Source organism: Aotus nancymaae, unplaced genomic scaffold, assembly GCF_030222135.1.
Source record: "Aotus nancymaae isolate 86718 unplaced genomic scaffold, 86718_ANA_hifiasm-v0.15.2.pri h1tg000003l, whole genome shotgun sequence".
In the NCBI taxonomy this organism is placed as follows: Eukaryota; Metazoa; Chordata; class Mammalia; order Primates; family Aotidae; genus Aotus; species Aotus nancymaae.
The window spans coordinates 34,745,634-34,760,869 of record NW_026988414.1 but is presented as its reverse complement, the minus strand read 5'-3'; the positions used below and the strand labels follow the sequence as shown (position 1 = coordinate 34,760,869).

General features: G+C 50.7%; 1 protein-coding gene across 1 annotated transcript in view; it reads right to left on the bottom strand.

Annotated features, from left to right (window-relative positions):
• SHB (SH2 domain containing adaptor protein B) overlaps positions 1–15,236 on the bottom strand; it is a 139,340-nt gene that overhangs the window by 96,665 nt on the left and 27,439 nt on the right. The gene's annotated exons all lie outside the window — the stretch shown is intronic.

The window sequence follows — 15,236 nt, the reverse complement described above, 5'->3', positions numbered from 1 at the left end:
TTCAGAGACCACCATTCCACAGTTTCCCTGGAGAAAAGCAAAAATTCCCGATTGGAGGCTCCAATTAAACGTGGCCACTATTCCTCCTCCTTTTTACTTCCTAACCTTTAGGAGGGGCACAGAACCCACCTAATCCATGCCCCTCCTGCGTAACCCTGCTTTATCACAAACTTGCCCTGGGACTTTCCTCTTGCCCTCTTTGGTCACATTATCTGGCAAAGGCCAAGCCCTCAGCCAGTACCAACCGGCTGCTTCTCTTGGGAGGGGGTAGGTTAGTGTTCCTCTCAACCCTTGGGGTTACGTGAATTGTTATTTAAATTGTGGGTTTAATTAGAAACCACAGGAGCCTACTCTCTCTTCTAGCTCCTGGAATGTAAGGCATTTGAGGGGCCTGCAAACTCACGGGAAGGGAAAATCCCCCTTTGTCTGCCTGGTAAATGGCAGCTTGTGGCAGCCACCCTGGCAGGGTGAGTGAGTGACCGCCAGCTGCCCGGAATGTGGTGCCGGAGGAGGGACAGCAGGCAGCAGCTCTGTCCCTGGCAAGTGGCTGGAGGCCAACAGGAGGTTTAGCATACAGCAGTTACTGCTCCCCAAGCAAGAGAAGCTCATCAGTGAAAACTGAAGCCCAGAGTGCCCAGCACTAGAGCATCTACGGCTCCCGCTGCCCCTACTCCACTGCTTTCTCCGTGGCTGTGGGTGAGGCTCTGAGTCGCAGTGGGGGTGGCTTCCAGATGCTGACATTGTAATGGCAGCCTTTCTTGAGACTCACTGAGCTCAAATGACAGCAGGCTGGAGAAAGAAGGGGTGGGAGAGAGCTAGGCCTTACAATGTCTTTCATTTGTTATTTCTACTCTACCATTTGCAGAACACATTAGGGAGAAAATTATACACATGAACTGCTGTCAAAAACAGAACAGTTCAGACACTGGTCAGGTGCAGAGTTTTGTGTCTCAGAGTTCAAAAGTGGCCAGACATCCAAATGGAGAAAATGTAGCTGCTGTGGATGACATCTAATCTCATTTCTCTTGTCCCAGACTTCCTCACTGTCTCATTTCAACATGAACATCCTTCATCTACTCTGAAATAAGGAGGGGAAACATTTTTTCCCCTGGAAAACAAAATCATTTTGGGGGATTTGCTGGTAGGGTGGGAGGGGCAGTTGGGTTCCAGTCTCCATGGTAATCTAGAAATCGCCATTCCAGCTCTCAGAAGTGCTCTGTAATTTGCAAACACAGAGGTTTGCAGGATATAAACCAAATCTTTGCTTGCCCTGGGACAGGCGTTCTGGAAGGCCTGTGATTCAGCAAGTGCTACCTATATTTTCTAATTAAAATGAGATCTGAGCTCAGGCTGTCACAGAGCTGCCTGCTCTGCTTACTTCCTTTTCAATAAGAATTTACAAATCCTAAAACCAGGAAAAGCCCTTGGTCTCTGCTGACATATGGTTCCAGTTATACCTGCTGACAGTTGAAAATCTTTCAATTAAAAAAAAAAAGAGGTCTAGAATTCTGTTAGTATAAGAAGCAAATCGGAAAGTTCCTAAAATGTATATTTAATCAATTTGCTTTTAAACTTCAAAGTGAGGTTGGTGGAGAAAAAGAAACTTGAGGTTTGAGCAACCTGAAACTTGGCAAACACTACACTGAACTGTATGACCTTTTGCAAAATCATGTCCTAGTTTTGGGAATAAAAATTCAACCAGGTGTTAAGAGAGTTGAGAGGCAGTCAGTCAGAGTGCCCTGTGAACTACCAGAGGCCCCAGCCACCAGGACTGGGCAATGTAACCACTGTCCAAGCTGCCCAGGGCTCACTGCAAGTCCAGAGGGCCAGGCAGGAGGTTTGCTGCTTTTCTGAGCTAAAAGAAAGGGAATGAGTTTTCTCCAGATGTGAGATTGGATTTCTGATGAGATTGATTTTGCTTTGCTTTAAAATTTCCCAGTTAGCGGACAATTCCTGTACATCTAACCGAACAATTCAACCAAAAGGGAACCAGCCGAGACTCCTCTGCAGGCCAGACCACCTGGGTACACAAGAAGCTTTTTTTTGATTCTGATCTCAGATTGGCAGAGACCTGGCAACCACAGAATCAGAGCTGAGCACTAGCAGAAAAAACAGCTGTAGAGTGCCGCTGCTTAGCCAGTGAGCCACATCTTCTTTGGTTTGCTTGGCCTCTGGGGATGAGTGCTAAACCCCAGACAAGCATCTTTCTTGCTTTCAGACAAAACTACAGACCCCAGGTCAGCCCAAAGCCCCTAAAGGGCTTCCATAGGCTTGTCGTCCCAGAGACCTGCTCTAGCCTCCCCTTGTTTTCCACAGGGCCCACTGCAGCTCAGAGGGCAGGGCACTGTTACAGTCACCTAGCAAACCAGCAGTGGCCTGGGGGTGGCTTCTCCAAGCCTCCTCTCTGGAACGCACATACTGCTGGGGCCCCTGTGTTTTTATCTTGGGAGCTTCGCTTTGTGATAGGAAGTAGTCAGCAGCTGTTCATCTCCAAAGGAAAGGACTAGAGGAAGGTGGGTGTTGCCCCTTGGCCACGCTTCCCTGTGCACTGGTGAGTTTCAGTTGCTTTTGTGGGACAGCTGCACTTGCATGCAGAATTGGGTCCTCTCCACATGCTCAGTGGAAATGTACTTTGGTGGAGACACTTAGAAGGGTTAACTTTGGGCAGAATTCATTAAAATCCCCAAATGCACCTAGTTTGACCCAGCAATTTAACTTCTCAGTATTTATTCCCAAATGTGCACTAGGGTCCATGGGCAAGGATGCTGCCTGAAGTAATCATGAGAAACCACCTGAAACTGCTACATCCATCAACAGGGGAACTGCTAAATAAACTGTGCTTTCCCATACCATGTAACATTATGCAGCAGGCTGGGGGGAAGAAAAAAAAGCAATTGCTCTGCGTGAGTTGGCATAGCGCTCCACGACATAGCTCTGAATGGAACGCAAGCAAGCTGTAGAATGATAAACACAACATGATACCTACTTATGAAAAACAAAACAGAAACCTGCATCTCTATTAAGTTAAAGAAAAGCTCTGGGAGATGTACACTCCAAACTGACTCCCGTTTGGGGAGGAGGGCAGGACTCATAATGGGGTGCTTAGGGGAAGTCAAAAGAAGACCTACTTCTCTGTAATGTTAAAACATTTTCTAACAAGGAGAACATATTCATGTACTATATGCAAAACTAAACTTGCTTAAAAGCACTCCTCTTCCACAAGTTATTTTTGGTACAGTAGACAGACTGTTTCCCAAACTTGCCTGAAGATAGGAATGGCCTGGAATGCTTGTTAAGGAAACAGATTCCTAGCCCCAATAATCTGTATTTTAACAAGCAGGCCAGGTGATCCTTATCAGGAAAGCTTAGGAAACAATAAGCTAGAGCCAGCACCCTTCCCCACCAGTCTAGAGGCAAGCCTCTAGACATTACTTTAGAATTTCACTTTGCCCAGGTATTGCTTAGCCCTGTTCATTGAAGTGAAACAAGAAGTTTGTATTAACTGCTGCCCTTTTGCTTTCTTCCCTTGGGGTCAACTGGAGAAAGAGAAGACGCAACATGCCATCTCCAAGATCTAAGACGTGGAGGAAATGGCAACCTCTCTGCAATTATGTAGGCTGGCTCCACATTCACCCTGTGCAGGGGGAGAGGGCTACCAAAATCTCACAAGTCACCACTAAAGAACTCACTCATGTAACCAAACACCACCTGTTCCCCCAATAACCTATGGAAATAAAAAATTAAAAAGAAATAAAAAAGACTTCTGCCCTGCCCCTACCCCAAAAGGGAACGGGTGGGGGCAGCCCAACAGGGATCCTAGCCCTAAGGGTGTGTAAGGCAAGGCTCTGTTTTAAACCCACAACAGCTTTCAGGCCAAGGCCACTTTGCTCTCAATAAACTTGCTCCAGAAAAATCACCAGCTCCAGGAAGGACTGGTGGCAGTGCCAAGAGAAGCCACTGCAGAAATGCAAAGGGAATCCCTGCTGAAATTGCTCAAACCTGCTAAAAAGAATGATGAGGCATGGCCAGGCACAGTGGCTCACTCCTGTAATCCCAGCACTTTAGGAGGCTGAGGCAGGCGGATCACCTGAGGTCAGAAGTTCAAGACAAAGCCTGGCCAACGTATAGTGAAATCCCATCTCTACTAAAAAATACAAAATTAGCTGGGCATGGTGGCGCATGCCTGTAGTCCCAGCTACTTGGGAAGCTGAGGCAGAAGAATGGCTTGAACCCCGGAGCGGAGGTTGCAGTGAACTGAGATCGCGCCACTGCACACCAGCCTGGGCAACACAGCGAGACTGTCTCAAAAAAAAAAACACGGTGAGAGAGGCAGAGTGGCTGCCATCTTTCAGGATTGGGTGGCCTACACTGTCCCTATTGCCCCATGGTCACCCTTATGTGCCCTGCTGTCTGGGAACTACCAGTTCAGACATGAGCTTGCTGGCCAGAGGGTCTCTGTGCTGCTCTCCTGCCCTGGAAAGTGAGGAGGCAGCACCCTACAAGGCCCCTGATTCTTGCCAGGCCCTTGACTTCTTTCTGCTCTACTCCAAAGCAAACCACATATGAATGCACTTGAGAATGTTCTCAATGCTCCCAGTCAGACCCTTTTCTCACTGATTCATCTTTAAGACTGTATACTAATTTCCTTAACAGTTTGGGGGCCACAGAGCTCTTTGAGAATCTGATGATTGATGAAGCCATGCCTCCCCTCATCACATCACATACACCCACAGAGTGTTGCTGGGAATACCACAGGAAGGTCATGAACCAAGCCCCTCTGCCTGGGGCCACGCTAATGAACAGTGAAAACAAGACACTCTCTCCTTTGCCTTAGCAAGGCTGTGGGTGCGCAGACCCGAGGTGCTGACTGCGTTGTAATTTAACACTCATTATTCGCCTGGCTAAAAATGCAGTGTGGTGGTGTGTGATACAGGCCTGCCACTGGCTGTGCGGGGGTCACTGTGAGAGAATGATGGCCTGGGGCTCTTTGTCTTGGCTTGCCAGGAGCCCAGTCCCTCTCCCCAACTCTGGGGGTCAGGAGGGCTCCTTGAAAATGAGCAAATAGCATTTGGGGGTGTGAGGTGGCAGCAGCAGCAGAAGTGTCTCTGTCCCCTCTCCGATGCCTAAAGTCCCTGTCCTCCTTTGGGACCCCTCATAACACAGGACCTGGTAGGCCTGATGTCCACAGGAAGGAGGTTCTGTTGCCATGCCAACAAAGATGACACTAAAGAACAGAGATTTGGGGGTCTGGAGAGGGCTTCGAATAATGAAGAGGCTGATCAGAGAAGAGGCAGTGGACAGATGTTCTGTGCAGACCCAGCAGCCATAGAGGCCAACTAGGTGATTCAGGAAGGATATCTGACAGCCAATAAAGGAACACGCTGCCTGGGAAAGGGAGCCCCTGCTGCTTAGGGTGTCCAAACAGAAGCTCTACGATGGGCTTCTGCTTTGGGTGGAAGCTCAGCTGACTAGATGCCACTCTATCTTTCCAGTGCACATCCAGTGCAGAGCCCGACTCAACTTGGGCACAGAGGTCTGAGCTGCCTCAAGCAGAACCCTGGCTTTAAGGACTGGCTAAGTGGGTGGCTGTTTGCAGAACCTCCACCACAGCTGAGGCAGGCAGCATTTCCAAAGCCCCGAGGTTGACCAGTGGCAGCTAGGTTGCAGCAGCTGCCCGAGGCTGTGCAAATATACAGAAAGGCAGGTGGCAGTGCAGAAAGGATGCGGCCAAGCAAGGATAGTCCAGGCAAGTGGAGCTCTGGAACTGGCTCTGCTATACCCCTGCTGGGTAACTCCGGGCAACCTGTTTTCTCTGAGTTTCAGCAGGTCACCTGTGAAATGGAGCAGGGTGCTTTGCCTTCTCAGCTTCACATCAAAGTTGTAACAAGCAAATAATCAGATGATCCAGGGATGTGTCAGTAATTTATAAAGAAAAGGCCATGTTCTCGTTACAGAGCAGGTGGCACCTCCAGGACAAAGGTAAGTGTGGTGAGGCAAAGGAGAGAGTGTCTTTTTTTCACTGTTAGTGACACGGTAAGGAAAAACACCTTGAGGCAGGGTCTCTGCCCATGAGAAGATAAAAATCTGGCAGGGAAGACAAGACAAAGACATGAAAAGAAACCCCTGCTAAGGCCCCAGTGATTACCAGGCAAAATGGCTACAATTATGCATGACAACAGCTGTCCTATTTCTCAACTACAAAAAGGAAAATGTTTGTGAATGCTCCTTTTTCCCCCTTTCATGCTTTGGGTAAGATTCATGCCCTAACTGGGGCACCTGGCCAAGTGGTGGAGAAGCTCTCACGACTCTCAAGGCACTGCTGCCTGTGTGCTGGGAGACAGCACTATGTGGTCCTTGCCTATGGCCAGCGCCCTGGATCTATCCACAGCACCAGGCTGTGCCACCACTCAGGGATGTGGGGACACCCCACGCAGACATATACACAAGCGCCCCCCTGCTAGCCTCTTCCTGTCTTCAGCTTTGACTATCATCATAGACCAACTCTCCTTATAGGCACACCAATAAATCATCGCTGACATGGTAAGGAAATTAATTTAGGGAAGATTAATTAGCTATATTCACGCACTCAGCTGCAACTGCTGGAAATCAGAGGGTGGGTAGGTCGCTTTTCCACTCCACTTAGAACTGGTTCACTTTCTACCTTCTAAGATCTGGCTCGCATGCAGAGTCACCTCAAAGTTCTAAGCCCCCTCTTGCATGCGTGAAGGCCCCTGCCAAGTACTCCGCCCACATACCTCCAGGGGCCGGGAGCACATGATGTGGCAACACAGTCCTTTAGGACAGCCATCACTATTAAAGTGGTCTTCCTTGCACTGAACTGAAATCTGCCTCCCAGCAGCCACTATCCATTTCTTTGCACTAACCTAAGATGTTCTGTCCTAAACGCTCCTTTACGGACCTGGCAGTGACCTGCCTCATGTCAGGAGGCTGGGAGCGTGGGGGGTTAAAGTGGTCACCACTGGTCTTTCCAGTCCTGCCCCTCCCACGGTCACAGCTGCTTGCCTAGACACCTGCAGGCTCCAACTTGTTAGGAAAAACACATTCCAAATTACAGCCTCTGTCAGCTCCTCTCAGGCCTGCTTGTTCGGCCTGTCTCTCTCTCTCTCTCTCTCTCTCTCTCTCTCTCTCTCTCTCTCTGTCATACACACAGCCCACTGTCTTCCAGCTTCACCCCCTCAGAGTGAGCTGTGGGTCCTGGGTAGGAGGCTGCTGGGAACAGAGCCTGGCTCCACCCTCTGTTTACCCCAGAACCTCAAGTGGTAGAGAAAGGCTTTTCAGCATCTCTCAAGTGGTGGGAGGTTCTATTTTGAACTGAGAAATACCTCAATCCTAGGATTTCTTTCTTTCTTTTTTGTGAGATGGAGTAAAGAAAGGAAGAAAGAAAGAGAGAAAGAGAAGAGAGAGAGAGGAGAAAAGAAAGAAAAGAAAGAAAGAAAGAAAGTTAGTTAGTTGCCCAGGCTGGAGTACAGTGGTGCCTCCCGGGTTCAGACGACTCTATTCCGAGTAGCTGGGACTACAGGTGCGTGCCATGATGCCTAGCTAATTTTTGTATTTTTAGTAGAGACAGGGTTTCACTATGTTGACCTGGCTGGTCTCGAACTCCTGACCTCCTGATCCACCCACCTCAGCCTCCCAAAGTGCTAGGATTATAGTGTGAGCTACTGTGCCTGGCCAATCCTAGAATTTCTTAAGTGCTTTCAGCCAGGGACTATGGATAGAAAATCCAGCACATCGCTCCTGAGGACAAAAACACCCAGGGAGGGGTCTGTAGTCTACTGAAAGGACCCTTGGAGGATGGTCTATTCTGCTAGGTCTCAAACTCTTAGGTGTGCATGATTTCTGCAAAGGGAATTTTACACAGAATCCCAACATATACCACTAAAGAAAGTGACACCATGCATAGTCTTAAAACCATTTATCCACTGGGGACAGAAGGCCCTGAGTGGAGATGATCTTAGTAAGGTCAATGCCAGGAACAGGTAACCCAACCTATGCTTCTGAACTCTCTGGTCCACACAATTTCTTCAATGGGTATACCACTAACTTTCCTCTTAAAATCACCTTTAAAAATTTCAGAGCATATCCACCTCAACTGCCTCACAGAAGAACCCCTTCCCCCACCCCTGTTCCTCTTACAAGGACCAACCACCCATCGCCGTGGACAGCTCTTTGTGGGAGGTGGGCCCTGGGCCAGGCTGGGTCTCCATGGAGCCACTGACTGAACTGCCCCTTATTCTCCCCTGAACTCCAACTTGGCTCTGCTCAGCTCGCCTGGAGACCCCATCAACCTCTGCCCACCTTCCCAGACAGCCCTTCCTCTCAGGCTTCTTGCTCTAGTGGGTATGAGTGCTTCTCTAGGGGCCTGGGCCACTGTCTAGAAAATGCTCTCAGACCAGCCCTGGTCACAAAGAGTAGGAACAAGATTTCCTCTCTGTTCTCCTTCAGAGCTAAAGCCTGGAAGGGTAAGGTGAAGGTACTAGTTAAGCTCAGGGTCATAGGTGCCGGATGGTTCCACAAATCATTTAGCCATCTGTCCTCACCTTCCTCATCTGTGACATGAGGATGGGACAAGGCCTACCTGAGCTAATGCACATGGTGTCTTCAGAACAGGGCTGGCACACAGCAAGTGCTGTGTCAGGTGTGATCACCACCAGCTCAACACATCATCCAGTCTGCAGAGTCCCTCCTCTAACAGAGGAGGAAACCAAGGCCTAGAGAGGGCAAGGGTCCTGCCAAGGTCACCTGGACATCAGATCTCCAGACTATGCCCTCTCCCCATGTTGATGAGGAGCCACCAGACGCTCCAAGTAGACAAGTGACATAGCAGAACATTCCTGAGCAGGTGACAGGACCAGACTCCCACCAAATCCCAACCACGAGAGGACCTATGCCATCTGTTGAACTATGTATTACAGCATGCCTCCCACATTGTTTTAGACAGCTTAATTCAAGGCATTTTTCTGCTTCTGATAGGCATAGCCTGTTGGTCCCCTGTTCCCTTCCCAAGAAAGGATCAGGAATGCCCATGAGGCTTTCTCATGGTAACATAAGGCTCTGTACAGTAAGAATAACTTCCAGTGTACTCACAGGAAAAGTATGTAAAAGCAAAACAGCAGCGCCTGTAAGCCAAAGGCCTTTCCTGTGCAATGTGGTGCCTTTCAAAGCTAGGCGTCTATGGCCCAGCCAGGGCCTGAGGGTCACCAAGTGCACCCTCTCTTTCATGTGTGCTACCTGTGCTAGAAGCCAAGGTTAAAGGGGAGAAAGAGCTCAGGCCTCGAGGAGCACGAGATTGGGCCAGCACAGTGTGTTTCAATGATCAGCTGCAGAGGCCCATGAACCCGCGCTAAGTGAAGGATCATTTCTCCCTGAACGGGGCCCATTAGGATGACTCACGCACATTTCCCACAGGGGAGCTGAAAGGCTGGGCCAGGGCCCTTTAAGGTACAAGCAGCACTAAACAGCTGCTCTCCCCAAGAGTCACTCTCTCTTTATTGAGGATACGCAACATCAGCCACAATTACCAGCCCCGTGTTTGAGGGCTCCCAATTATATTCTGCTTAATATCAGGTGCTCCATAAATGCTGATTCACTTTTTAAAATAATGCTGTATCCTCCAGCAACCAAGCCTTGATGAACTCTTTCTCCTGTGCCGTCATCTAGGCTGGGAAACCATCCCTGTACCCCATAGGCCTGTTTCTCACATGTACTCAGCGCTTTCTAATGTACAGGAAAGTTATTGTGGCTGGGGCTTTGCAATGTCAAGCAGATCTGTGACGGTGTCTATCGCTGTTCAGGCCTATCACCTCAGCCTCCTTCCATGTGCCAGGCAATGGGCTCTGTGGCGGGGAGACAGAGGAGAGGAAAGGCAGGCCTGTTCCCCCGGCTCTCGTGGAGCATCCAGGCCCCCAGGGTAGATGGGCATTACTCAGTTCACCTCCCTAAGGCAGGCTGGCATTTGCATGGGGAGGCACGGGGAGTAAATGCCTGGGTGAAGGTGCCTTCACATCCTGCCCTGAACTGCAGCTATTTGTAGGCCTGTCTGCTTCCCTTCCACTGGGAAGGCAGGTTCTGGAGCTCTGCTCCCTTTTGTCACAACATAGTCCCTGGCGCACAGCAGGGCCCCAGCAAGGTGTGCTGGGCTGGAGCCAGGGACGGGGCAGGGCAGGGTGGGGCCTCCAGGGTGGTAGATTCTAGGCCCTGAGTTCCAGCACTTACAGGTTTCTCACCAGCTGTGAGGCTCTACCTTCTCTAAGTCTGAGCTCTCCCACTTTCACTGGGAAAACATCTCCCTTCTGTGGTGCTGGAGAAGCTGAGTCAATGAACCAAGGGACACATAGTGCCTGACACATCATGCTGGCATAAGCAAGGGCACGAGGGCACTGGAGAACACAGAAAAGATGCTGCTCTTATCCTCTAGAGGCCACAGGCCATGGGGAACCCAGACACAGACCTTGAAGCAAGCACTCAAGTGCACGTGGTTCATCTAGGAGGAGACACTTACCGGGGAGAGGGAAAATGGGCCTGAGGTGAGTATCAGGAAAGCTGGGTTACTAAGCCAGCTACCCAAGGTGGGCAACTGGAGCTTGATCTGATGAGGAAACTCTGGGAAACCATGCACAACCCACCCCCAGAATTACCTTACCAAGGGTGAGGGAGCTGGGGGTCAGGCAACAACTCCTGAGAGCTCCTGGTGTAGGCAGAGCAGCTGTCCCCATTCCTACGGTCTAGAAAAGCCCTTGGGAACAGAGATGTGGATGAGCCAGCTAGAGGAGGCCAGACTGGGGAGGCAGAAGGGACAGGGTGGGGTCCTGATAGCATCTGCTGTCGATGGCAGGGGGCGCCTCCTGGAGAGGGATGGAGCGGAGTCAAGAGGTCTCTTCTGGTGCATTTACCCAGCTGAAGCAATGGTACTATGCGGGGCTCCTATCTGCTTGGCCCCTACCCTGGATTTCATTCCCTATGTCCCACCCAGGGTTTGGAGCAGATAATGGCTTTGCAAATGTATCAGAGACTGCACAGAATCAGAGGAGTCCCCAGAAGCCACCCTCCCTCGTGCAGGCTGCTCCCCTCCCAAAGTCGAGGTATCATTTTCTCCTAGGCTGGAGCCCTGTCCCAGAGACTAAGCAGGCACCTCCCTGAGGAAGCACATGGACAAAACCAAATGGGGACCCTATGGGCCTGTTTAGACACTGCAAAGGCCTGCTTCACGGAGGGCCCAGAGCTGTTGTGCCAATAACGGACGGGCTCATGCACCCTGTGATACCTATGAAAGCCTCAGGGGTGAGTCCACGTGGATCAGGCCACAGTCCCTTATGATTGGCTAGTGGTAAATCAGAACACCATGGTGCACCCATTTCATCACCCTACAGCTGGGACGCTGGAAACCCAGGCTTGCTCACAACCCCACACAGAGAGAAGCAAGCCACCTTCAGTGAATCTCTTTCTGACTGTCTCTAAAACCAATCTCCTCCTTTGTGCAAACAACTATGGCTCAGGCCACACCAGAATTATGGAAGAGGAACTCCAGCCAGAAGGCCTATGACACCTCTGATCTGACAATGCCAGCTCCAGAGCAGGGTGAGTTAGCTGTGGAGACATGCTACACAGCCAGTGAAAGTGAAGAAGTCTATTAATTCATTAAAACAAAATCCTTCTTGACATTTCAGCAATTGACAAACTCTATTTGGAGAACTCCAAACAGCACCCAGAATCTTCCCCTACCCCTGCTTTACAGCCTGGGTCTGGCTGTCCGGCTCTGCCCTCCCCACCCTACAATCCACACACGTGTGCCCCAGTCCAGGCATTCCATGCAGGCCAGAGCTCAGCAGCACACCACAGGCTGGGCACACAGGCACCAGGTATGAGAGGACCTCCAGACTTAAGAGAGCCACAGGTGGGCCCTGTTTTATCACAAAAGCAATGGACCCAGGAGCCCCAGGAACCAATACTCTACTCTCCACGTGTCCCCTGCACTTTACAGTTCATAACACATCTGTGTCTGTCACTTCCCCTTCCCAAACACCCAGGAAGTCATCTTACCACAATTATTAAGATCCCTTCCCAACCCCAAATTGGAGACTCTGGAACAGGGTCTGTGTTCACTTTATCTTTTTGGTCCCTGAGCCTAATGCAGGGCCTGGCACACAGTAAGGTACTGAGTAGATGAAAAAATGTATTTTACGAATGAGAAAACTGGCTCTGATAGGTTAAGAAATGTGCTCAAGGTCACAGAGCAAAGGAAAGCAGTGAGTCTGCCTGACTCCCAGACTCTCTCTTGCCCCAGCCCAATGCCTCCTTTCCCAGGACACAGGGATGCAGCCCACTCTGCTTCCAACTCAGGTCATGAGCTGAGCTTTCCAGGCCAACAGATGAGCTACCTGGGCATCTAGGAGGCCCCAGGGGTGGGGCGGGGAGAAACTGGGCATTGGGGAGTGACAGTGTGCAGGGGCCACTCACCAGGAAGGTATCAAGGAGAAGTGGGGAAAGGCAGATGGAACCCCGGAGAGGGAATGTCTGCTAAAGACAACAAAGGCAGGAACAGAGCAGGCAGGATGGGGAGCCGAGGAAGTGAGGAGATGGAAGTTTTCTGAGACAGACTGTCAGCCTTGAAGAAAAACATGTTTCTGAACTCCTGAAGCTTATCAGGCAGGGCCGGTGGGCGGGCGCGACAGCCCAGGGCACTACAGTGCAAAAAAGGGGTTGCCAGAGAACGTTTTCTTCCCTGGAAAAAAATGTGGATAATAACATTGTTAGAATGGCGAAAAGCATCCTTAAGATAAAGTGCCCTGTCAGACACTGCTGTCAGGCCTTTAAGCCTCCAATGTCATCTCCAAACCAGACAAAACAACCACTTTTCTGATTTATCATTACATCTAACCCAGAAGACTGACAAAATGGGCTCTTTTGCAAAAAAGTGCATTTTGAATGATAAGCACAAGAGAAAGCCTAGGGCAAGACTTTACAGCATCATGGGAATTGCTCAGTCATTAGCCCATATGTGCCACTGCAACTTCAGGGCTGCAAGATCCAAAGGGGGTCATGGCCCTGGGGCCAAGGACTCCCACCCCATTTCATGGCAAAGGCCTCTGTGAATGAATGGATTCCATGATTCTGGATTTTACTACCCTTGGCCCCTCCCTGTGGGCTCACTCCCCGCCATCTACAGAGCAGAGGTTACAAAGCCACCACAAGGTCCTGTTGTAATCCTACTTCCTGAACAACCTCTTTAACTTGACAGCACAACCACAGTAAAACATGTAGCAAGGGGGTCATCCGGAAACAGCCCTGATAGAAGAAGCACCTCAGGGAAGCTCAGCTCCCTCCTGAGTCCAAGCCAGGCAGGCCAGGCCTGTGATCCCCTTCTGCCTCAGTGAGGGCAGCAGCTAGTTCCACAGGCCACAGGCCACAGGCCTCTGGGGCTACTCGCAGCTGGAGCATGAGGGGAAAGGAGGAGGAATCCCATTCAAAGGCCTCTCAATGGGAGTCTGGTGGCCCATGCCCGACCCTCCACTAATCCCTGGGCCACAGTCTTATTTTGAGCCAGAATCCATGATTTGGGTTCTGAGGCCACTTTCTGGAGCTGCAGGCCAGGCTCCTTTATAACCCCCTAATTCTTGTGGTGATTGTTTACAGAGGATAAGCCTGGGGATTTTTCCTCCTCAGAAATTAGTACACTGCCTCAGGTCAGGGGGTCTCTCCCCATAGCCACTGGCTGCAGGAAGGCAATTCCTTCCAAAGCTCAGAACTCATCGCCAACGGCAGCTGAACATCCAGGTCCAGAGAATCAGAGAGGGCAACACTGGACAAGGCAAGGCTAGGGTGTGGCCTCCACTCGCCACTGGCTGGCCATGTGTGTGACCTCGGGCAAGTCTTGGCTGCCTCAAGGGTAAGACAGAGACGATGGTCTGCTGAGGAGGAAACGAGACCACCCACCACGTGTGTGCAGCTGCCACATGAAGGCTGGCCATTATGCCTAAACGGGGGCTTGGGAAGGGAGGCCTCCCCAGACATGTAGCAGCACCCATGCAGTTCAGTGGAGGGACACAGAGAGGGCACAGGGCCAGCCACAGCTCCACTGCTCTGCTCAAATGAAGAGCTACCCCTATCCCCAGCTACTGCATGCCATTCCACCAAGAGCGAGTGAGTTGCCAGGTGGGCGGGAGGGCAGGTAGTGCTGGAGTGGCTGGGATGGATTCCTGGAGGAGGTGGTGGTCTCCCCTGGCTCACACAGGGGTTATCAACAATAGGGCACACTATGGGGGTTGGGGGGGCTGCAGGTGAGGAAAGGGGCAGTCAAGAGACTAGTTTACGATGTTGCAGAGTTTGTAGGGAGGTGTAGAGTAAAATGAAGAAAAGGAGTTTGAGAATGGATTTTGAGGGCTCTAAATGTCTTTGGGGCTTTGTCATAAACAGAGGAAGCATGAAAGTGTTGGAGCAGGGTGTGACGTGTGCTCTGGGAGATGAAGGGCAAGGGAGGGTGCAGGGTGGGGTGCAGTGGGAACGAAGCCGCACTGGGGACACGTGGAAGGGCTGGGGTGGAAGATACTGCCCCAGAGATGCTTAAAGTTAACTTCCACAGGACTGGGCACCTGGTAGGACTCGGGCAGAGGAGGTCTGAGGACATTTGTCCTTACTGAAGTCCTCTTCTCCAGGCTAACAAGCCACAGGTTAGTTTCTTCTGGGCAGGGATGGAGGGCCAAAAAGTGGCCACCACCAAGTCCTTTGCTTTCTTTCTACACAAACTGAAACAAGCCCTTCTCCTTCATGCCTGATACCCAGAAAGCCCTTTCCCCTAATCAAGAGCCTGCATTTTAACTTTGCCAGTAAAGGTTCTACCCTAGCTCCCTTCCATAACCATGCACATGCACTGGTGAATCCGCCAGCCAGGAGGGAGCTATGTGTGGGGAAGAGAATCTGACCTTAAACTGTAGCACTATCACACAAGATGGGCCAGGGAGTCACAAGGCCCAGGCGTGACCCATGGTATGGGGCAAGAAGGAGACTACGTTGGACAGAGTTTTGCCAAGTAGCAGGATCTGAGCCAAACCTACATTTGCTAGGCTGGATGGGTGATGGGAAGGAGAAAGGCATGCCTGCTTCAGAAATGGGCATAGGCAAGAGCAGAGGTGTAAAACTTCAGTGAGTTCTGGGAAGAAAAGGGAGACAGAGAAGACCTCGTTGGGGGTGGGGATGGGGTGGAGATGCGGATGACAGGT